General features: G+C 44.3%; 1 protein-coding gene across 2 annotated transcripts in view; it reads right to left on the bottom strand.

The window, feature by feature from the left end:
• The window catches only part of RPH3A (rabphilin 3A), a 293,375-nt gene that overhangs the window by 262,064 nt on the left and 6,904 nt on the right, over positions 1-24,407 (bottom strand). Inside the window, exons 1-2 of one of the 2 annotated variants that reach the window (XM_061384968.1) lie at positions 15,640-15,713; positions 13,746-13,802 (exon numbers count right to left, since the gene is read on the bottom strand). The gene's annotated coding sequence lies outside the window, so the exon portion shown is untranslated. Of the gene's footprint in view, positions 1-13,745; positions 13,803-15,639; positions 15,714-22,938; positions 23,138-24,407 lie in introns of those variants that run through there. The other variant, XM_061384969.1, reaches the window with a different exon arrangement.

Here is a 24,407-nt window from a genome sequence, read left to right on the forward strand (position 1 = left end):
TAGTGGGTTGCCATTACCTCCTCCAGGGGATCTTCCCGACCCAGGAATTGAACCTGTGCCAACTGTGTCTCCTGCATTGCAGGCAATTCTTTACTCACTGAGCCATCTAGGAAACCCCCAACAGAGTGCTAGGAGCATCTTTTGTTACAGTAGTTGGTCTTAGTCCCCTGTTCTTGACACAAGAGCTTCTAAGACCCTTGGATCTCTGGAGTGATGTGTATTTTAATGCTGATGAGATGACAAGTTGATGAGAGCCCCTATAGAGTTTCAGGATTGAAGCTGGTTATGGAAAGATGGAGACATAATTAGAGGGTTGGAACTTGCAGCCCCAAACCCCTCCCAACCTCCAGGAAGGGAATAAGGGCTAGAGTTGTCAGTTAATCATCAAAAGCCAATGATTTAATCAATCATGTCTGTGATGTGGACTGCGGACTACATTAGTCACTCAGCTGCGTCCTAGTCTTTGCGACCCCACGAACTGTAGCCTGCCAGGCTTCTCTGTCCATGGAATTCTCCAGGATTCTGGAGCAGATTGCCATTCCCTTCTCCAGAGGAACTTCCCAACCCAGGGATCAAACCCTGGTCTCCTGCCTCTTTACTGTTTGAACTACAGGGAAGTCTGTGATGGGATCTCCATAAAAACCCTAAACAGTGGGGTTCAGAGAGGTTCCCCTTCCCATGCTAGAGGGGGCACACCCCAACTCCCCTGGGGCAGACGCATCTTCAACTGGCTGTTCCATCAACTAGTTGAGGTATATTACAATGGGTACAGTGTTTCACGAAAGGAAACATGTATCAGTTTCAATTACACAAAGCAGAACTCCTAGAACCAGAGATAAGGTGGTTACCAGGGGCTGGGGTGGGGGTGGGGGTGGGGAATGAGTTATTAGTCAAAGGATATAAAGTTTCAGTTATAAGATGAGTAAGTTCTGGGGATCTAATATACAGCATGATGATTTTAATTAATACTACATTGTTTGCTAAAAGAGTAGATCTTTTACTTAAGAATTTTTATTTTATTTTATTTATTTATTTTCTGGCCTCCTGTGAGGCACGCAGGATCTTAGTTCCCTGACCAGGGAACAAACCCACATCCCTGTGGTGGAAGTACAAAGTCTTAACCACTGGACCCCCAGGAAAGTCCCAAGAGTAGATCTGAAGTGTTTTCATTACCAACAACAGCAACAACAATAAAAAGGTACTATATGAGTTTGTGGATGTGTTAATTACTCTGATTGCTACTAGTAATCATTTCACAGTGTATACACATATTAAATCATCACATAGTAGACCTTAAAATCACATTGAACAACCAAAGTATATACAATTTTTACTATACAATGTAGACAAAATACACATTTTTTGTATATACAATGAATATATAGTATATATAATGTATACAAAATATACAATATAACTCAGTAAAGCTAGATGGAAAATAAAATTCAATTTTTTCTTTAATTATATGATTTTCTTTTCATATTTCAGAGGCCACTTTATTTTTTCAGTGTGCAAATATTACTACAGGCCTTTGTAAGACTCATAAGCTCCTAGCACTGATATCACAGTACCAGATGGATAAACCAGATCTCATCTCAGATACATGAAAAGAAAGTCAACTTTCTCTTGTTACACAGATACCATGACTCGCTCGTGCCTTCCTCCATGTTGGCCCTTCCAGTGTGGCAGGCGATATGGAAAGATGCTGACAGCAGAGCACCAGGAAGATAGAGGATTAACCACTGCCCCACCCCCCTCCCTGGAAAAGAGAGGCCAATTGCTGGCATCTAAAACATCTGATGGGAAGATGTTACACATCTGTATTACCAACTAACCTCACCTCGAAGAATCTGTCATCACTGCAAATACTAGAAAATGACTACCATCCTAATTACAAGGACTGTACAAGAGGCCAGGGTTAGGCAAGGAGGTTTCTGGCTTCTCCTCCTCCTGGTTAGTTTCCTATTCTGTCTGGCATCCTTGCAACACGTTACACTTGGGGTCCACTTCCTCCTTAAAGCTTTCCCCAGAAACCGCTGCTGCCACTAATGTAAATCATTTTTATTGAGCACTTATTATATGCCAGGCACCACACCAAGTACATTCTCCTCCTCCTCCCACCCACTTCGCTTATTCATGGTCCCTGGCTGGTAAGATCTTTTAAGTTTCTAAACTCGATCTAGGTTTCTCTACGGAATTCAATTCTGGCCATGTACTCCCCCAGAGGAGCTGTCTCTCTTGACTCGCACCATCCAAACTCACAAAAGACCGATGTATAAATCAGAGGGCCAATGTACTGACTGCTGTTGAGACTCAGAAGTGCTCAGGGAAGAAAAGCTCATTTTCTTCACCAAGCACATTTTCTTCCTGTTACAAACCTGTACCAGAAAACATAGTATACACTACTTCTGTCCCTCTCACTATCCCTTGCACACTGATGTGACAACTTCTGTCAATACCTATGATTCTTTACCAAGTCTTTCTCTGGCTGCTGAAGCCTGCTAAGCCAGTGTGTAGAGTGCATCAGGAGTAGCCCTTCAGTGATGACTGGTGTGAGTGAAGGACATGTTCTTCCTCACCCACACAGCTTTGCACACCATGAGCAACTGTGAAGCACGTGCTACACAGCCTCCCAGTTGCCCTCAGCAAGATGCTACTGCTTACTGCCCTTCTCTGTCTCAGTTCCCTGCCCAACTAGTGCTTCGGGGAATCACCTGTCAGATAAACTACTTGCACTGAAACCCTGTCTCAGGGTCTGCTTTTGGGGGGACCCAGCTTCCCAGGTGCTAGCAGTAAAGAATCCACCTGCCAATGCAGGAGACGCAAGAGACACGGGTTTGATCCCTGGGTCAGGAAGATCCCCTGGAGGAGGAAATGGCAACCCACTCCAGTATTCTTGCCTGGAAAATTCCATAGGGAGAGGAGCCTGGTGGGCTACAGTCCGTGGGCAAAGAGCCAGACATCACTGAACAACTAAGCACAACTCTGCACAAGCCTCATAACCTTGAGGCCCTGCATTCTAGGCATTTGCCAATGTATAAACAGGTTCTTTTGCTTACTAGTCTAGGAACACCTTTGTGGACAGTTCTGGGCACACAGACTGACCTGTCTGGAGGCCCTGAACTCAATTCTATAGATCCTCAGTTAACACAGCCTCTCTTCAGAAGACAACCCAATTGATCAGCTTTTTGTGCTTTTAATCACAATCCCCATTCAGGCACCTTCTGACATAGGTAGGAAGGGTTCTAGGCTCTCCTAACTCATCAATCACACACATACCCCCATCCGAGCTTCCCTGATAGCTCAGTTGGTAAAGAATCCGCCTGCAATGCGGGAGACCTGGATTTGATCCCTGGGTTGGGAAGATCCCCTGGAGAAGGGAAAGGCTACCCTCTCCAGTACTCCAGCCTGGAGAATTTCATGGACTGTACAGTCCATAGGGTGGCAAAGAGTCAGACACAACTGAGCAATTTCAAAGCTTTAGGATGGTCATTTACTTTTTTCTTATAACAGATTCTTAAATACATTAAAAAACAGTTTCATTCTTATAGTAATTAAAACATGACAAATAATGTAAAGACCCTCTTGAACACCACCTTTCTTCAAGAATCTCAGTCCCCTTTTCCTCTCCCCTGTAGTCAGTTTGGTATATACATTTCCAGTCTTTTCCTATGAGTTTACACAGATATATTAAGTCATGGAAATATATATATAGGTGAGGTTAACATAAATGGTTGAACTGTTCCAATATCTGAGCAAGCATAGTTGGCTTGCTCAGATACTGGGGCAAAGAGGGAAAGGGGAAGGAGAAAGCTGTTGGTGGTCAAACATCAAATACAGACTCCAACTCTTTATTATACTTGATTTATGTCAACTTGGGTAAGCACTTCGCTGCATAAACCACATATCCTCTAGATCAATAGACAGTCACTAATCAATTTACCTTCGACTCTGACTTTAGCAGATCATATCAGGTTAAACTTGTTGCTGCTCCTGACTCCATTCCCCCATATGAAAAACTGTTAAAGAAACCCACCTAGCGAGAGATATATGTAAGCTAATCACTCATCTTTTGTTGAGCAATTATTTATATAGGAACTATTCCGAATACTTTTGCCTTAGTTAACTCTTTGCCACATAACAATTCTCTGAACTAATGGTTTTTATTATCCCTATTCTATTGGAGAGGAAACTGACATATAGAGAGGTGAAAGGATTTGATTTGCATAGCCAGTAAGTGGCAGACATAGGACTCAAAGCCAGGCTGTTCAGATCTAGAGCCCAAGCCCCTAACCACTATGCTGAAATGTGGACTCCTTCAGCAGAGTGGCAAATACATGGTCCCAAGACTATACAGAATGCAGTGTGAATGATATCCTGGAGTTGTGAAACAAATTGGGTCTGTGTGCACCTAAGAATGCCTGGCATATAGTAAGTGCTCAATAAACATCAGTGACTTAATTAATAACTTTATGTATAACAATAAAAACAAAGAAGCATTATATTATCCATGAGGATATAAAAACCAATACAATAAAATCAGCTGAAGAGCTCCAGCTCACACATTGAACATTATCTCAACATCCATGTCAACAGCCACTGAGGAGAAATTGCCCTCTACTCATCAGAATGAGAGCACCAGGAAGGCAGAAACTGGATGAATAAATGGATGGGTAGGTGGACGGATGGATGAATGAATGGATGGATGAATGTTTGTGGATTATTGGATGGATGGTGGGGTATATGGATGGATGAATGATTGCATGAATTAATGGATGGATGACAATAGAATAAACAGATGGGTGGGTGGGTAGGTAGATAGGTGACATGAGCAGTTAAAATCATGAACTCTTTAGTTAGACTGCTTGGGTTCAGAGCCTAACTCTGTAAATTATTCCAAGAATAAATATGGAATTAAAAAGCCTGGAAAGCAACCCAAAATTAGACTCTGAGAAGGAATAGACCATGTGAATGAAATAATAATCAAACATCAGAGCCAAAAGGAACTGATTTAATCAAACATCTTCCTTGTCCTACTGGAAACACTGGGATTCGGAGAGAGAAAACTACTTGTCCAAGATGACACAGTTGACTAGTGGCAGTAAGGACACAAGTTCAAACTTTCTGACTCTCTTTTATTCAACAAACATACATTGAGTGCCTACTATGCTCTAGGCAGTGTACTAGATGCTGGAGATATCACACTGAGCAAAATAGACACAGGAACTGTCCTTAGGGCAGTTAAAGTCTAATGGGAAGTTATGTGGGATAATGTTATATGGGAGGAGTACCAGGATTTAGGGGATCATATAACAGTGAGAGGAGAAGGCAATGGCACCCCACTCCAGTACTCTTGCTTGGAAAATCCCATGGACGGAGGAGCCTGTTAGGCTGCAATCCATGGGGTCGCTAAGAGTCAGACACGACTGAGTGACTTCACTTTCACTTTTCACTTTCATGCATTGGAGTAGGAAATGGCAGCCCACTCCAGTGTTCTTGCCTGGAGAATCCCAGGGATTGGGGAGCCTGGTGGGCTGCCTGTCTATGGGGTCGCACAGAGTCGGACACGACTACTGAAGTGACTTAGCATAGCATAGCATAACAGTGAGAAGGCAATGGCACCCCACTCCAGTACTCTTGCCTGGAAAATCCCATGGACGGAGGAGCCTGGTAGGCTGCAGTCCATGGGGTCGCTAAGAGTCAGACATGACTGAGCGACTTCCTTTTCACTTTTCACTTTTCACTTTCATGCATTGGAGAAGTAAATGGCAACCCACTCCAGTGTTCTTGCCTGGAGAATCCCAGAGACAGGGGAGCCTGGTGGGCTTCCATCTATGGGGTCGCACAGAGTTGGACACAACTGAAGCAACTTAGCAGCAGCAGCAGCAGCAGCAGCATAACAGTAAGAAGCACTCTAACCTGGTGATCAGGGAAGACTTCCTTGAGGAGGCATTATAGTTAAGACCTAGAGACAATTGAAAAGATGGATAGGAAGCATTCTGGAAGAACTATGTATTAAATAGCTCTATGACCCTGAGCAAACTACCTAATTTCCCTGGACCTCGTTTTCCTCATTTTTAAATGTGGAAAATAAATGACAAAATAGATAGCACTCAATAAATGTTAGTTCTCAACCACCAGAGAAGTTCCCTCACTCATTATTTCTAATAGAGAATGTATCAGTCAGCTTAGGCTAGGTTATGGTGCAGTAACAAATACACTAAAACCGCAGTGCTTTAATACAATAAAAATTTACTCTCTCCTAGCACAGAGTCTTCTGTGGTTCCAGGTAACTCAGAAATCCAGGTGAAAATAGTACTCTGATTCCACATTTTCAACATGAAGCCTTCACAATTCACACAGCAGGAAAAAAGTGCCCAGAGCACTCATAACCATTCCTATGCCTAAGCCTGGAGGTGACGCACACTCTCTGCTCATAGACCATAGGCCAGAACTAGTCTCAAGGCTCCACTTAAGTGCAAAGGGACCAAGAATGCAGCCGAGAACATGGACTGTCTGATGAGCATTACTATCTCGCCACAGTGGGGATACACACAAGGACATAATTACAATTCCCATATGTGCCAGCAAGGGTCTGACTGTGGATGGGCTGGCCACGGCTCCTGAATTAAGACTTCAGAAGTCAGCAGACACATGTATAAAACCATAGAGAAAAAAGAAATAAATGACTGTCCATCATAGAACTGTTCTCAAAACCAGGGTAGGAGTCTTGAGAGTTATCCATCCCTACAGCCTGGCCGCAACCAAGCAATGATTTCATTTCTAAGCACAAATCACTAAAAAACAATGCAGAGCACAGAAATTCAGCCACACAATTCCCACAACACCTGTAAAAACAGCCTGACATGGCACAATGCCCAGGATTTATTTACTGGGTCCTGTTCTGAGTAAAAAGCTCAGCACATCATGGCCTGTGCCTGACCAGTACCTGGGTTCAGCTCAGATCCAATAAGAATCAACAAAGGTCTCAAAGGAGAAAGATGGTCTCACAGGACTGAGACCAATAGGAGACATTGACCGATTTAAAGGGGCAGTTGCTCCTCAACACCACCTAGGCATTACTACTTGGGATTATTTTTAAATTTCTAAGAGAAGTTGGAGATCTGGATTTTTCTGTGAGATCTCTTTGATTTTTGTAAAGTGGGAATTAAATAAAGTTATTAAAAATATTCTTTAAGTTGAACAAAACACATCTGCTGTCCAGATTCATCCAGTGGGGCTACCATGGAACAGGCCTGCTGTGAAGCCAGACTCCAATTCTCTCTATTCAGACTCTGAAAAAAATGTAGCCTGGAGCCTTCAGAAAATGAGTCATCCCACCATCAGTAGCGTTAAAAGAGAAAAGCTGCCATCAACCAGTATGACACCAGTTAGGGAGTGGTTATGTAAATTAAGTTGCCCAATAAAATATTACACACCCATTAAAGATGTTGTTCATGAAGACAGGAAGGACAGACAGACATGCATAGGGAGAAAATGCCAATAGAAAAGCATACAAACCTGTTCTTATGTACAATAAAAATAATCTGCATATCAAAACTGTATAGCAAAAAAAGATGAAAAGAAATGCACCAAAATGTTCATGGCAGTCCTTTTGGTGTTAGAATTATGGAGAGTTTTCATTTGTTCTTTTTACTTCTCCCCAAATCATTTAATGAGTTTGTCCTTTTCATAACAGGAGGGAAATACATATTAAAAATTAAGCAGTTGTTGGTGTGTGCATGAAAGAATTTTAGACCTCGGAAAAAATGTTAGTGGTCACCAAGTTCAAAACTTCTGACTCAACAGAAGAGGAAATTGAAGCCCAGAGAGGTTGAATACCTTTCCCATGGTCACACAGCAGCAAAGCCAGAATGAACTCAGCTATCTTGATGTCAGTCTGGGTTCAGGTATAACAGGCTACTGACCCAGACATAACATAGAGGAAAGGAAAATCAAAAAGGAAAAGGAAGGCAGGAGGAAGGGAGGAGGGGAGGAAAAATCTCAAAACTTCCCAAGCTACCTATCTTTTTTTTCCTAAACATTTCACATTATCTCTAGACCTGCCCGTTTCCATAAAGGCTGACGATCTTAATTTTGCCAAGACTCTGCAAAACATTTCCTCTCTGTAATATTCCCCAAGGGAGGAAAACTTGCAGGAAGTAACCAAAGAACAATTTTTACCTTCTAACTTAATTACTGCTACTTTCTTCTATTAGGGCGCTCACCAAGAACTGAGATTTAAATGTTCCCCCCTCTAAGCTGGTGTGTAATGAGTGGACACAGAATTAAGAAAAGTTAATTTTGAATGTCAGTGTAATTCCTATGGGAGAATATTACCTCCCTGATCCATTAGTGCTTTGATGGTTTTAGGAATTTAATATTTTAGTCACATCTCACATCTTGCAAACCAATCTGCACAAATTTACTAATAAAAAGACTATCTTGCTAAAAGTTAGCAAGCCAGCTAACTTCCCCCTGCCACTGTGACATACAAAATACAAAAATTATGTTAGCTAAGCTCTGGATTAGGGCTTCCCTGTGCTCAGTTGGTAAAGAATCCGCCTGCAATGCAGGTGACCCCAGTTTGATTCCCAGGTCTGGAAGATCCCCCGGAGAAGGGATAGGCTATCCCTTGGAGAAGGCATATCCCCTGGAAAAGGGAGAGCCATGAAATTAAAAGATGCTTACTCCTTGGAAGAAAAGCTATGACCAACCTAGACAGCATATTAAAAAGCAGAGACATTATTTTGCCGACAAAAGTCCATCTAGTCAAAGCTATGGTTCTTCTAGTAGTCATGTATGGATGTGAGAGTTGGACTATAAAGAAAGCTGAGCGCCGAAGAATTGATGCTTTTGAACTGTGGTGTTGGAGAAGACCCTTGAGAGTCCCTTGGACTGCAAGGAGATCCAACTAGTCTATCCTAAAGGAATTCAGTCCTGAATACCCAGTGGAAGGGCTGATACTAAAGCCGAAACTGCAATATTTTGACCACCTGACATGAAGAACTGACTCATTGGAAAAGACCCTGATGCTGGGAAAGATTGAAGGCAGGAGGAAAAAGGGATGACAGAGGATGAGATGGTGACATCGCATCACTGACTCGATGGACATGAGTTTGAGCAAGCTCCAGGAGTTGGTGATGGACAGGGAAGCCTAGCGTGCCGCAGTCCATGGTGGGGGTCACAAAGAGTCGGACACAACTGAGTAACTGAACTGAACTGAAGCCCTTGATTAAAAATGGCCTCAAATGGAGGAGACTCTTCCTAAAGTCATAGCTTGTTAAAAAAAAAGTCGGGGGGCGGCTAACAGGAAAGATGGGGTGTTAGGTAGGGATGGGGTAAGGAAGCAAGGGGAGACAGAAAGAGGCAGAGAGATACCCTGGTGGTCCAGTGGTTAGGACTAGATGCTTTCAGTGCTGGGGCCATGGGTTTGATCCCTAGCAGAGGAACTAAGATCCCACAGGTTGTGGGGTGTGGTCAAAAAAAAGAGGAGAGACAGAAAGAGAGTTTAATATAAAGTCCATAGAGAGAAATGGAGAGATGAGGAGAGAAAGACAGACAAAAGAGTGAGACAATATATAGACACAAAGAGAGATTGAGAGGCAGACAGACAGAGGCAGAGATAGGAAAACAAAGAAACTGACAGAGAGCAATAGAGTAAGAGGAGAAGTGAGAAGTGGGTGCCGATCTTCCTTCAGCCTTAAAGCCCTCATCACGTCATCATCATCACAGCAGCAAACCATAATCACTCTGTCACCCGGGTTCAGGGTGTCCACTGAGATTGAGAGCAAAGTCAAAATAAAGTGGGTTGTTAGGATCCCAGGCAAGACAGGAAGAGAAGGACCAACACAGCTCTCTGGCAGAAAGTTAGACTCTCAGGACTCTGAGCCTTGGACGTGGAGGCAAGTCTTCTGGTGCTTTCTAGGAAAGCTGGTCCCCAAAGCATCCATTTTCTGCTCCCTGCCCAGACAGTACTAACAGGGAATGAGGGTGAAGCTTCACGTGGCTCTGAAGCACTTCCTATTACATGGACTAACGCCTGCAGGCCAGGGAAATGCCAGGCTCAAAACCTGTGTGCTCTTTCTCTCCACTGTGGCCTGAATGCATCACACATGTTCGTCAGCACAAACTAAAGCTTTTTGTCCCCCAGACTTCATTGGTCTTCACAAACTTGGAATTTGGCCTAGATTTTTCTCTTTCAGCTGATATTTACACAGAAAAAAAAAAAAAAAAAGAGCGATAATATTATCAGCAGGCAGTTTTTGACCACTGATTGTGTGACAGGCATTGGGCCACATTTTACAAGAATTATGTCATGTCGTGCTCACCACAAAACTCTTTACATTTCAGTAACGGTATTTTTTAGGCAAGAAAAGTGTGGCTCAGAGTTATGTTTTGTTTAAGAGCACATTGCTAATGGGTCAGGTAGAAAAGATTTGAACCCATGAACCAGCTCTTCACCACACAGCCTCTAAGTCTCTGCTGTGAAGGTTCATTTAGTTAAAGAATGCAGTTCCAGGGAATGCCCTGATGGTTCAGTGGTTAGGACTCTGCATTTCCACTGCAGGGGAGCATGGATATGATCCCTGGACCAAAAACTAAGTTTCCACAAGCCACACAGCCAGAAAAAAAAAAAAGAGAATATGATTCTAAGTAGCCAAGAAAATGGTTCCTGAAATTGCCATGCTCCCTTCCTCAACAGGGCTTTGCATAAGTAATTTAATTAATAAATTACTTAATTATTAAGACAGTGAATGAAATAACTAGAAATATATGTTAAAATCATAATTAGAAGTATGAAGATGGGGAAATGCCGTAAGAATCAGCTAAGGGAGTTGAAAGTAGTTGCCTCTAAGGATGGACTAGGAAAGAAGTGGGAAATATGATTATTCTGTTATAAATATGTGATAATTGACTTCTCAGCTATATGCATGTATTATGTCAATAAGTTAAATCATAAAAATTAAAAGCAATGACTTTATTGGAATTTTTTTAAATATAAGAAGAAAGATGAAAGGGAAGGAGAGAGGAGTTTTTCAAATGGGAAGAGAATGGAGTGGTGAGGGAGGGGAGGATGTCGGGGAGGGAAGACACATCCCAGAAAGCAATCCATGCAGTTCAAAGGGTCTGGGCTTGTGCTTAGCCACTCAGTTGTGTCCGATTCTTTGAGACCGCACGGACTGCAGCCCATCAGGCTTCTCTGTCCATGGGATTTTTCAGGCTAGAATATTGGAGGGGGTTGCCATTCCCTCCTCCAGGAGATCTTCCCAACCCAGGGATCAACCCGTGACTCCTGCACCTCCTGCACTGCAGGCATATTCTTTACTGCTGAGCCAACAGGGAAGCCCTGGGTACCCACAATCAAATTCTCAGAATGAGGAGTCACTGCCAACCTTGAGCTACACAGTGGAATGGAAGGAGGCCTCTATGAAATTGTATACAAAATGAAGTTAAATGTGAATTTTCCAGGTTCTGTGTTTTTGACCAGATTATCAAAGGAAGCTGTGATGAAAGGTTCAGTTCAGTTAGGAACTAGTAAATAAACAAGGTAAAAAAATTTTTTTATATTTTTTAAAATGGAAAGGGTTCATGTAAAGTTCTAGATTTCCGACACTGTCCGCCAAAATACAGTAATGCTGAGCCTGTAGTTTCTCATGGTAATGATTGCCCAGAGCTGAGTTGCAGCTGCTCCCTGTGTAACAGGGAAGAGCAAATCTGACTTGATATTGGCTCTATTGGTATTTCTTTAACTCCTGTATTCTATTGCTTTTGCTACAGATTAAGAATGTTGCCTATAGCCTGAAATATACTGGATAGCCCATTTCCAAGGCTCTGTCCTTTAAAGGTATAACACGTTTCCATCATATAGAGATAAAAAAACTGCAAAACAGAGAGTAACATTTCTCATGTTGGAAGTTTACAGGAATATGGTGACCTGACCTATATGGACAACTGCAAAAACAAAGGATTCTCACAGGGTGAAGTTTGTAACAATCAACCACCAGCTTTTGAACATAGAAGAAGCCTGAATTCTAACTTGGGTAAGATGTTGTTGTTTTTCCCCCTAGGAAGAATTTTATTGTCAAGTAATTCCCTTAGGGAACAAAGCCTTCTGAGAAGTCTGAAACACATTTCCCTTTCCTTCTGTGATTGAAGATGATTCTTTAGGACAGTAGACTACCATCTTCTCGGTCTGCTGGCTTTCCAAATAAAGTCACTATTCCTTTTGCCCCAACAACTCATCTGCCAATTTATTGGCCTGTCATGCAAGAAGCAGAATGAGCTTGAACTCACTAACATCTATAGATGGAGCATGTATTCTCCAACTCACCACATCCTACCATTCTTGTACTTTCCTGACCCAGCCTTCCTTACTTGTTGACATTTTATGCCTGAACCCTATAAGCAGTTGAGTTTGCAACTCTTAGCTGTCACAAAGTGGCTAGTTCAGACTAAAATGTGAGTGGCTGATATGTTTGCAGGGTTCTGTGGTTTCTTTTAAAGAGAAGCTTATTGAACCCATCAAAATTCTTAATGATGAAATTCATAGGCAATCTATTTCTGAGTCCCTCAGACATGTTTATACGTCTAATTCTTTCTCGCATTCAGATTAGACCAACAGAAATCCAGCTCCAAGCATTCTCCCTCCAAAAAACTTGTGTAGACCTTCCCAGATTTCTCCACAATCTATTTTTATTGTTAATTTAGTTTGGATTGGCTGGTTTTGGCTTGTTTGATTTTGGAGTCTTTGATTGGGTAGTTGTCTTTTTGTTGTTGTTATTTTCCACGGGGTTTTTTTAGTTTGGTTTTTCCTATTTTAAGACAAATTATTAGCTGCTAGCAATCATAATTTTGCCTGTCGAAAGAATCTTGGCCTCCAAGAAAATGGGAAATCAGTAGCTCCCTTTGATTGACACATACTTTTGAAAGCTTCTGTTTGCTTCCCTAGCTCTGAGGTAACTATCACAGATAGCCACTATTGCTGGGGCCACACTGAGAAAAGCCCTGTTACCTTTCCATAATAAAATGCTGCACAGTTTGAAACCGTCTCATGCTAGGCCCATTTTCCTAACTGTTTGGCACCTGCAAATGGACAAAATGACTTTGAACTGAGGGGTAGTGGTGAGAAAAACAAAGGGGAGCAAAGTCAGAGACTGTGATGTTCTTTATATCAGAAGTGTGAGAACAGTGACTTCTATTGCAACTCAAAAGGAGAGAGAGATTCCTTGCCTGAGGCTGGTGTCTAAGAGACTGAATCTCTACTTCACTTGAGTCAATTACACTTGATTCAGTACTTCCTGAGCATCATTATGTGAAATGTAGTATGTCTGACTGGTGAGGATGCAAAGATGAGGAAGACAGAGCCACAGTTCTCAAGGAACTTGAAGTCTAATAGGAGAGATCAGACAAAAAGTCTAAGTGATAAATAAATAAATATGGTTTCCAATTACATAATCTTTCTACTCTTTCCTAACAAATGTTTATTCCCACTATTCTTGGTAACCACTACCATGTTCCCAATTTCAAGCTACTTGGTCCAGGAGAGCCCTCCTGAGAGAAAGATAATTTCAACTATACTGGTTGAGCCCCTGGATCAAGCCATACCTGAAACTTTCCCCCTTAGTCCTTTCTGAGCCTTCAAGCTGTAAAATCCCTGTTTGTTTTGCATAAGCAGGTTTAAGTTATCTTTTTAACTGAAAGAATCCAGACTAATAAAAACATATACAAATACTCTTACTTACATTATCTCATCTTCAAAGCAATTCTGTAAGATTTACAAGAAGGAACTGCTCAGAGACCTGTAAAGAGTTAAGACTGGTGTGAACAATGCCAGTTCTACTTTGTAACCTAATCAAACCTTCCTAAAGGAAATGCTTACTCCACCAAATTATCTTGGGCCAGACCAGAGCTTTGGGGTATCAAAGGCAAGAAATTCAACTCTAAGATCAATAGAAGATCATGAATCTAGAGACATGAAGAACTATCTGGAAGGGGACTAACATAACTTGTCCAGGCAAAAAAGGCCGAGAGCAGTGTCTCTCAAACTTTGATATGTATATAGATCAACTGGGGATCTCATTAAAATCCAGGGTCTAATTCAGTTGGACACGACTGAGCGACTTCCCTTTCACTTTTCACCTTCATGCATTGGAGAAGGAAATGGCAACCCACTCCAGTGTTCTTGCCTGGAGAATCCCAGGGACGGGGGAGCTGGTGGGCGGCCACAGGTCGCAGAGTCGGACACAACTGAAGTGACTTAGCAGCAGCAGCAGGGTGGGGCCTGAGATTCAACATTTATAACCAGCTTCCAAAAGATACTGATACAGATGCTGCTAAACTAGGACCATACTTTGAAGAGCCAGGGCTCAGATCAGGGCAGTGACCACCCAGACATGTTTAGGACAGAGGTAGCTACTGAACATGTTTTATTTGGCTCACACAGTAATTAAAAAAAAAAAAAAGTTACTATATCAGTTTCTCTATTTTGTGTGTTTGAAACTTTTCATTATAAAAAGTGTTTTAAAATTTAAGTCAATTGTCAAAATCTAAAGATGACTTTACAAAAATGTCCCACTTTCTTCTTCTCAAGAAATCAGATGATCTGGCCACACTGGGCTCACAATCCTGCCTGGAAACATGAATCTCTCTGGTGGGGCTCCAAGTTGATCCCATAGTCCATCTGCTCAGCACAGCACAATGGTTAAAAGTCTGGAATCCGGACCCACCCTGCCCATCTGGTCTTGACCTGGTACTTCTTACCCATGTGATTGTGGGCAAGTAACTCACCAGCTTTCCTATCTGTGAAATGGGAATGATAACAAGTAGCAACCTTGAGGTAGGGTGAGGATTAAGTAAATGGATACGTGTAAAGCTCTCCAGAGAGTACATAGTATCCAGTTGGGACCAGGCAAGGATTGGGATCATTATTTATCTCCTGGTCCTTGTATGCACCTGAGTTTGCCATCCCTGGTTTAGAAGATGAAATTTCAAGAATATTGTCGGTGGGTGAGGCCAGGAAGACCCTCCTCTGAGTATGGAAACCACTATCCCTGGGGTGAGAAGTGAAGACCAGGATAACAATCTGATGCACACAGGCTGATGTTCACTGGTTCTTAAGAGTCCAGATAACAGCACTTTCTGCATCTCCCCTTTCCCCTCACTTTGAAAGACCGCTGACTAAGGCCCAAGGAAGGAGAGGTGTCCCAGTTGATGCCAGGCAACCCCGGGACCTCTGGAGAAGGCGCACATCCAACACAGGAAGCTACCGAGGCCAGGTGTTAACCCCCTGCCCACCTAGGGAAGAGGGACACCGCTGGAGACACAGGCCACTGAGCCCCAGGGACCAGTTGCGCTGGCCACCACCTGTTTTCTGCGCGCAGACGCCGCCACTAGCACACCCTTTCGGGGACCCGCCCCCCAAATTCCGGTCGGATCCCGCCGTCCAATACCGTAGTCGCCCCACCCTCGGTTCTAGCGCATCCTCCAGCTCCAGGTGGCCCCGGGGACATCGTCCTGGGTCCCCCTCCCCACCCCAAATAACACCCACTATCCCGGACTCAGCGCTAGAGGAGGTAGGACCTGCGGTGGCCAGTCCCCTTCCCCTGAGCAAACCCCTTCCCCGCCAGCCCACCTTACCCTTCCGCAGCGACGGAAAGCCCGCCGTCCCTCGTCCTCCTCCTCCTCCAGCCTTGTCGCCTCTGCCACCGCCGCCGCCACCGCTGCAAAGCCACCTGCGCGTGACCCTCGATCACCAACACCCTCCCCCACCAACCCCGCCGCGTACACACCCGCGTTTGCGCTCAGACCTTAGATGTGGAGCAGTGGACGAGGGGAAGCTCAGAAAGCTTAAGGAGCCAAGCTCAAAGATCAGGAAGACCACCTCCCTCCTCCACCCTCTCTCCACCACCGCCTATAAGTTGTCTCTGCAGTTGGGCTTCTTGGCTGGCAGAATCCATTCACCCACTCCTCCTTCCTCCATTCAGTCATTCACTCATGTTCCTTGTCCCCAAATACACAGTGGTCTACCGCCACTGGTGGAAGGCACGCAGGGAAGGGGGGAGTCATGGGGGGGGGGGTGTCACTTGCTGTCCCTCTAGGAGCACTTTCTCCCCCTCCTGCTGCTGCTAAGTCGTTTCAGTCGTGTCCGACTCTGTGCGACCCCAGAGACGGCAGCCCACTAGGCTCCCCCGTCCCTGGGATTCTCCAGGCAAGAACACTGGAGTGGGTTGCCATTTCCTTCTCCAATGCATGAAAGCGAAAAGTGAAAATGAAGTTGTTCGGTCCTGCCCGACTCTTAGCGACCCCATGGACTGCAGCCTGCCAGGCTCCTCTGTCCATGGGATTTTCCAGGCAAGAGTACTGGAGTGGGGTGCCATTGCCTTCTCCGTCTCCCCCTCCTAAAGGTCCTCAAAGAGAAAACCAGGAAAGGTGGGGTTGGGCTGGGGTGGAGGAGTCAACTTTCATTTCTACTCTCAAAAGGAACTGCTGGCTAGAATGAGCAAGATTTTTAATCAGTGACTTAAAGGGTGCCTAAAGTGGACTTCCAGCCAGTTTATTTAACCCCTCTGGGACCAAATGAAGTAGAGTGGATGTTGGAAGTATTAAATGCATTGTTCTATGTAAGTCTTAATAGTGTCTGGCACACAGTAGGCACTCAATCATGATAGCTATTATTATTGCCCACTGCGTTCAGCAAGACACCTATTCCCAAAGCTGGAATGGAAGAGAACATCCTGCTAGTGAGGAAATCATCTCATTCTCTTCCTCTTTAAGCCAAGTGATATAAACCAGAGGCGTGTGGCCAAGGGTGGCCTGCAAAATACCTTCTGTTTGGTTTAGTCAGTCTGTTTTAAGTGAACTAATTGCCAGCACTTACAAACTGAGACACCTACGCTGAAACTAAAACTCCAGTACTTCGGCCACCTGATGCAAAGAGCCAGCTCATTAGAAAAGACCCTGATGCTGGGAAAGAGTGAAGGCAGAAGAAGGGGACAAAAGAGGATGCAATGGTGGGATGGCGTCACTGACTCGATGGACATGAACTTGAGCGAGCTCAGGGAGATAGTGAAGGACAGGGAAGCCTGGCATGCTGCAGTCCATGGCACTGCAGAGTCAGACACGACTGAGCGACTGAGAAACAAAAACAGAGAGGGCACGTAAATATGGGGATTTTCAGTACCTCTTTGATAAATAAAAACTTCCTGAAGGCAGGAAGTTCAAGAGAAGTGGGTCCTTTAAAAAAGTGATTTTTCCAGCATTTCTTTTAAATTTTCTTTTGGTCACACTGTGTGGCATGTGGGATCTTAGTTCCCTGACCAAGAATCAAACCTGCGCCCGCTGCATGAAGCATGGCATCTTAACCACTGGACTGCCAGGGAAGTCACGGGTGTTTCTTCTGATTAGTCAGTTTCCACTAGGCCCACTTCCCTCCTTTACAAGGTCTTCTTGGCCCCTGTGAACCTTTATATTTATTAATTTATTTGGCTTCATCAGATATTCATTGTGGCTTGCAGGATCTTCGTTGGGCTTATTCTGGCTATTTACAGGACAGGCTAGAGCTAGGCTAGTGTCAGGAGTTAGCTCCCCTCCCTTCTCCCGGAGCGTGTCTCAACCAGTGACTGGCCAAAGGTGGGGGTGGAGGATAAGCATCAGGTCTCAGATCCCTCACTCCTTGGTGGAGGATACATTGAATGTGGATTTGGGCTCTGGTGCCCCAGTGGCAGTCTGTATTTGCGTCTGTATTTGCTTCCTTCCTTTGCTTTCCCCTCTCCTCCACTGATGCTTCCTGAGGTCGCCTCCCCCAGTAATTGATTTGCACTCACATCTTTGTCTCAGGATCAGCTCTTGAAGGTGGAGAAGGAAATGGCAACCCACTCCAGGACTCTTGCCTGGAAAATCTAATGGACAGAAGAGCCTGGTAGGCTACAGTCTATGGGGTTGCAAAGAGTCGGACATGACTAAGCGACTTCACTTCAGCTGTTGAAGGAGGTCATCAAGAGGATGTGACTACTGTTTGGCCCTTGAGGTGGCCCTGGGTAATCAGAGGCTCTTCATCTCCCCTCTTCTGATCTAGGAATGTACATTCTGCCCACTGTTCCTGCAGTGAGAAGCATTTTCCAGGACAGCCTTGGGAGAGTAAGGTGCAGTTGAGACCATCTGGATGGTATATATAATTGAGCCCAGTTATGGCGTCTCTGTAAACTTTTCAGACCAGCAGGCCGATGTGGAGTAGGCTGGTGTGGAGATATCCCTGTCTTGTTGGCCCAAGACAAGCCTTGGAAGTAAGTTCCCTTACTTACTGAAACTGCCATCTACCAGCCTAGGGTGGCTGTCCCCTTCTCTGGTCTCTCCCTGCTCTGTGTGTGTGAACCAGTATCTGCTGCTGGAGGAATACAAATGAGGACGCTCCACACTGCACTTACCATCCCATCCCAATGCACTCTCTGTCCACACCGCAGGCGTGGCCTGGCCCCTGCCTCGGCCTACTCCAGTACTTCAGTGAGCCAGGCTTCCGCCTCCCCAGACACCTGAGATGAGGCGGCCTCAGGGCCTTTCTACAGGCCCTCTCTCCTTTTCACTTGTGGGCCATCTCCCCAGAAGAGCTTTCTCTCACTCCTCATCCTAAATTCAGCACCCCTCAGCCTGCTCCCAGTTATTTTCATTCGAGCCTGTATCACCACTTGGAATGACGTATTTGTCTGCTTATTTAATGCCTACCTCCCTTCCCAAATTGTGGGCCTCTTAGAGGATAACCATGTCTGTCTTATTCACCATTGTAAACCCAAAGCCTGCTTCACAGAGGTGCTCAATACGTATTTATTAAACAAATGAACAAAGTGCGATTATTATTATGCCCATTTCACAGAGTGATTGAATCATTTGTTCAAGTTAACACATTTGGAAAGTGAAGGTCTGGATTTAAACCTGGCTCAGGAAAATGTCTGCTGAGTCATATGAGGTGAAGTGAAGTTGCTCAGTCGTGTCTGACTCTTTGCGACCCCATGGACTGTAGCCTACCAGGCTCCTCAGTCCATGGAATTTTCCAGGCAAGAATACTGGAGTGGGTTGCAATTTCCTTCTCCAGGGGATCTTCCCAACCCAGGGATCAAACCCGAGTCTCCCGCATTGCAGGCAGATGCTTTACCGTCTGAGCCACCAGGGAAGCCTGAGTCATATGGTGTCTCTCTAACTTTATAGGAGACAGCAAACTATTTTCCAAAGTTGTTGTGCCATTTTGCATTGCCACCAACAACGTATAAACGTTCTAGATGCTCCATATTTTTGTCAATACTCGATGTTGTCAGCTTTATTAATTTTAACCATTCTACCGGGAGTGTTGATCTATCTCACTGTGGCTTTAATTTTGCATTTCCCTAATGACTAAGACAGGCCTCTCAGGTGGTGCTAGTGGTAAAGAATCTGCCTGCCAACGCAGGAGATGCAAGAGGTGCAGGTTCAATCCCTGGATTGGGAAGATCCCCTGGAGAAGGAAATGGCAACCCGCTCCAGTTTTCTTGCCTGGAAAATCCCATGGACAGGGGAGCCTGGTGGGCTACAGTCTGTGGGGGTCGCAAAGAGTCAGACACGACTGAGCACACAGCACAATAATTAATAACACTGAACATCTTTTCATGGGCTTATTGCCATTTGTATATCTTCTTTTGTGAAATATCTTTTTTATTTCACAAAATAAAATAACGATGGGACGATAATGACCCAATCATGGAACAGGGTTGAAGCAAAGTATGAGATGGGAGAGAAGAAACCAGGTCAACTTGGCAGGTGGGAAGACAGAGTGGAGTTGTGAAATTAAAACGTTAAAAATTGGAGAGGGAAAAGGTAAGGACTATTACAGCAGGAAGATTTGCCCACTGCTGTATCTCCAGCACTGACTTTGCCTGCCAGGTAGTAAGTACCCACTAAATATTTGCTGAATGAATAATAGCAGCCATATGATATTTTTACTATTTGTCCCATGACTGCCCTCCCTTCCCTCCACCTTTCTTTCCTTCAATATTAGAGAGTATATTCACATTCTATGGAACTGACTGGAAGCTTGAGCAGGGTGGCAGGATGAGTCAGGGGCAAGTACTTTGTACTGAATGCTGCATCCTCCCCAAATTCATATATTGAAATCTTAATCCAAGATGTGATGGTATTTGGAGGTGGGGATGTAGGCCTTTGGGAGGCGATTATGTTAGTGGGGACTTCGTGACAGAATTAGCGTCCTTACAAGGAGAGGGAGAGACAGGAGATCTCTCTCTTTCCTTCTCTCTCTCAGCACACACCCAGGAAAGACCACAAAGACAGAAGCTGGGACAGAGCCCTCAAGAAGAACTCCACCATGCTAGGACTTCCCTGGTGGTCCAGTGGTTAAGACTCCAAGCTTTCACTGCAGGGGGTGTGAGTTCAATCCCTGGTTGGGGAACTAAGATCCTACATGCCCCCACAGCACAGCCAAAAAAATAAAAATAAAAGAATTCCACCATTCTGGAACCTTGATCTCAGACTTCCAGCCTCCAGATGGAGAAATAAATGTTATTTAAGCAGCCTAGAGAGCTGAAGCATTTAGAAGGCATAAATTTGTCCTCCAGGAAATCACAGTCCTATTCACCTCCAAGAACTAAGATAATGGCTGTAAAAAGACCTGGATCAAGAGACAGTGGTATCTATCTATAAAGTAGAATATTATTCAACCATAAAAAGGAAAGAAGCACTGATTCATGGTGCAACATGGATGACTCTTGAAAATATTATGCTCACTGAAAGAAGCCAGTCACAAAAAAAAACACATATTGTAAGACCCCATTTTTATGAAATGTCCAGAATACATAAATCCATCAAGACAGAAAGATGAGTGGTTGCCAGAGTGTAGGAGGAGGAAAGGGAGTGGAAAGTGACTGTTAACTGGGTACACATTTCCTTTTTGGGTGATAAAAAGGTTTAGAACTAGATAGTGATGATGGTTGCACAACACTGTGAATGTCACTGACTTGAACCTCTTAAAATGGTTAATTTTATGCAAGATGAATTGAAAAAAAAGGCCTGTGAACATAAAAATGGGAATTTTTCTGAAAAATCCCTCATAGGGATTATTCTAGCTAATGCCAGAGACTTTGCTGCTGGTGCCTAGTTCCATGTCTCATGTGGGGCTGCCACACTGCCCAGTTGCAGGGGCAGCATTTACACAGTATTCATTCTACATGAGTGGCGCCCCCTAGAGTTGTGAGACATGGCTGCTGCTGCTGCTGCTACTGCTAAGTCGATTCAGTCGTGTCTGACTCTGTGCGACCCCAGAGACGGCAGCCCACCAGGCTCCCCTGTCCCTGGGATTCTCCAGGCAAGGACACTGGAGTGGGTTGCCATTTCCTTCTCCAATGCATGAAAGTGAAAAGTGAAAGTGAAGTCGCTCAGTCATGTCCGACTCCGAGTGACCTCATGGATTGCAGCCCACCAGGCTCCTCCATCCATGGGATTTGCCAAGTAAGAGTACTGGAGTGGGGTGCCATTGCCTTCTCCGGTGAGACATGGCAGCTCCACCTTTAGGGTCAGAAACAGATCCGACTGGCTGGAATGCCACTGCCTCCCCAAGTTTGTCTTTCTCCTCTCCCCCAAAAGGCTCAGGGATGTGGCTCTGACAATCCTGACTCCAATTAGAAAATCAGTGTTAGAGGCTGGATCACAGGTGCCTGCAGGTGGCTGGTGAGAGTCCCCAGACAGCCCTGGAAGGATGGCTTCTTCACTCTTTACAGAAACTCTATCCCAGGGTTGTTAGGCTGGTTCAAAGGGCAGAGTGAGGAATGCTCAGTAATTGCACTGAGCTGGGGAGCTTGCTTCCCAATTACCGGGCATTTGAAGTTATTTGATGTGGGAAAAGTGACTGCACTGCTAAACTTCCTCTAAGCTGCTGTGGGAACAGCGAGAGAGCACCAGCTCCACGCTGAGATGGACCAGATGCCAACCAGAGATGCCTATTTTGGTGTTAGCCATTCCCTTCTGGGCAGAGCTGGGCCAAGATGGGCACTTAAAAATAATCATCCTTATCACACTGTCATTGATGTGCCATAACACTAAAAAAAGAAACAACTTTATGGAGGTATGATTTCCTTACAACAATGCACCCATTAAGTGGACAGTTTGGTGCATTCTGGGGCTACCTTGGTGGCTCAGCAGTAAAGAATATTCCTACAGTGCAGGAGATAGCCTGCAATGCAGGAGACATGGGTTCAATCCCTGGGCATCTGCATAACCACCACTCCAGTAAAGATACAGAACCTTTCCATCGCCCCAGAAATGTTCCTCATATTCCTTTGCCCTTAATCACCACCCCCTCAATCCTAGACGGCCATAGACATGTGAAAGAGCTCTAGAATTTCAAATAAATAAAATCATACAATATGCACGTTTTTCTATCTGGCTTTTTTTTGCTTAGCAGAATGTTTTTGTATTTGTCCACATTGTTGACTGTATCAGTAGTTCACTCCCTTTTCATCACTAACAAGTATTCCATTATATGGATATACCAGAATTTGTTTATCTATGCACACATCGATGGGTGTTTGGGTCACATCCATTTTGGAGCTATTATGAATTGCACTGCTGTGTGCAAATCTTTGTATAAGCATATGCTTTCATTTCTCTTGGGTAAATGCCCAGGAGTGGAACTACTGGGTCATATGATAAAGTGTACGCTGAACTTTATAAGAAATTGCCAAACTATTTTCCCAAAGTAATTGTACCATTTTGTGTTCCCATCAGCAGCTCATGAATGTTGCAGTTGCTCCACACCCTCATAGACACTTAATACTGTCAGTCTTACTAGTGTGAGCCACCTGGTAGATGTGTAGTGGTTGTCTCACTGAGGTGTTAATTTGTATTTCTCTAATGATTAATACTGTTGAACACTTTTCATGTGTTTGTTGGCCACTTACATACATTCTTTTGTGAACTGTCAAGTACTTTGATCACACTTTGATTGAGTCATTTGCTCCGTGTTGAATTATAAGATGATACACTCCAAAGGCAAGGGGTGAAGGTATTCAGGGCTCTCAGCGTGATGGGAGGGGCTCCTAGTCTCCGTTTCTCTCTGGGGTCTGGCCAGGATGACTGAGAAGGGAGTCTTTGGCAGTATAACCTGAGGTGCAGAAAGATTAAAAGCATAAATCCTTATAGCATAGAGCACACAGGAGGACGTTAACCTCAAACTTTAGTATTCATGAGAATCACCTAGAAGACTTGCTGAACCAGAGATTCCCCGGGAGACAAACCCCAGGTGTTTGACTGGGTAGCTCTAAGGCAGAGCCCAGGAATCTGCCTTTCTAACACGCTCCCAGCTGATGCTGAAGCTGCTGGTCTGGGAACCACTGTGTGAGTTACACCTTAAAGGTGCTTGATGCTGAAGATGGACTACAGTGAGGACCCCTTACTCCTCCCTCTTGTCCAACCTGTCATCTCTGAAGCCCTCCCCTCTTCCTCCACCCACCCACCCATCCCGCGCTCAGAGTAACTGGACAGAATGGAATGAGTGACAGACCACATTATCAACATAGAGAGGCCCAACATGGTCCAGAGGCTCAAGGAGACTGCTTTCCCCATGACCTCACAGGGATAGGTGCACCTTAAGGAGTGCCCTAAAAGTCAAGAACAGAAGTCACAAACTAGCTGAGTCAGGCCTTGATATGAGTCTCTTTTTTTGTGGGCAAGGGGGATGTCTACACAGTATTCAGGATTCTTCTGAATTAGTCATCAATATGTATACAAAACTGACAATAAATCCAATGTCATTTTTTTTAGAGCCAATGGTTGCAGCCAAACTTTTTTAATTTGCTTTTATATTTAACTTTCTATTTTTAAATTTTAAATTGGTTTTTACTGTTGTTATTTTTAAATCATTTTTTCTTTTTTTCAAACCCTTGTGTCAAGGGATGACTTTCAATAGGTTGACGCGAGGGAGCTGCTTTGCTACAAATGAAACCCGAACCCAGAAGCAGGTCGTCTACGAATCAAACTCTTCTTAAACTTTCGTGTGAAAGGTAGAATTATGCTTATTAAAAATAACTCTTAGTGACTTTGGCATCTGAGTTTAGGACCTAGAAATACATCTGGGGGCAAAGATACCTGGAGAGACAGCAAAAGCTTGTTAGAAGTGTAAATGCATATAGATAGGCGTGTATGTGCACAGCACACATTTTTTTCCCTTTTCTTTTTTTGGCAGCACAGCGCAGCATGCGGGATCTTAGTTCCCCCACCAGGGATCAAAACTGGCCCCTACACTGGGTGCTCAAAGTCTTAACCACTGGACCACCAGGAAAAAACACATCTTTTTCTTATATGTGTTTATTGAGCTAGAGACCCGGGTTCGATCCTTGGGTCGGGAAGATTCCCTGGAGAAGTAAACGGCAACC

Source organism: Bos javanicus, chromosome 17 (genome assembly GCF_032452875.1).
Source record: "Bos javanicus breed banteng chromosome 17, ARS-OSU_banteng_1.0, whole genome shotgun sequence".
Taxonomy (NCBI): Eukaryota; Metazoa; Chordata; class Mammalia; order Artiodactyla; family Bovidae; genus Bos; species Bos javanicus.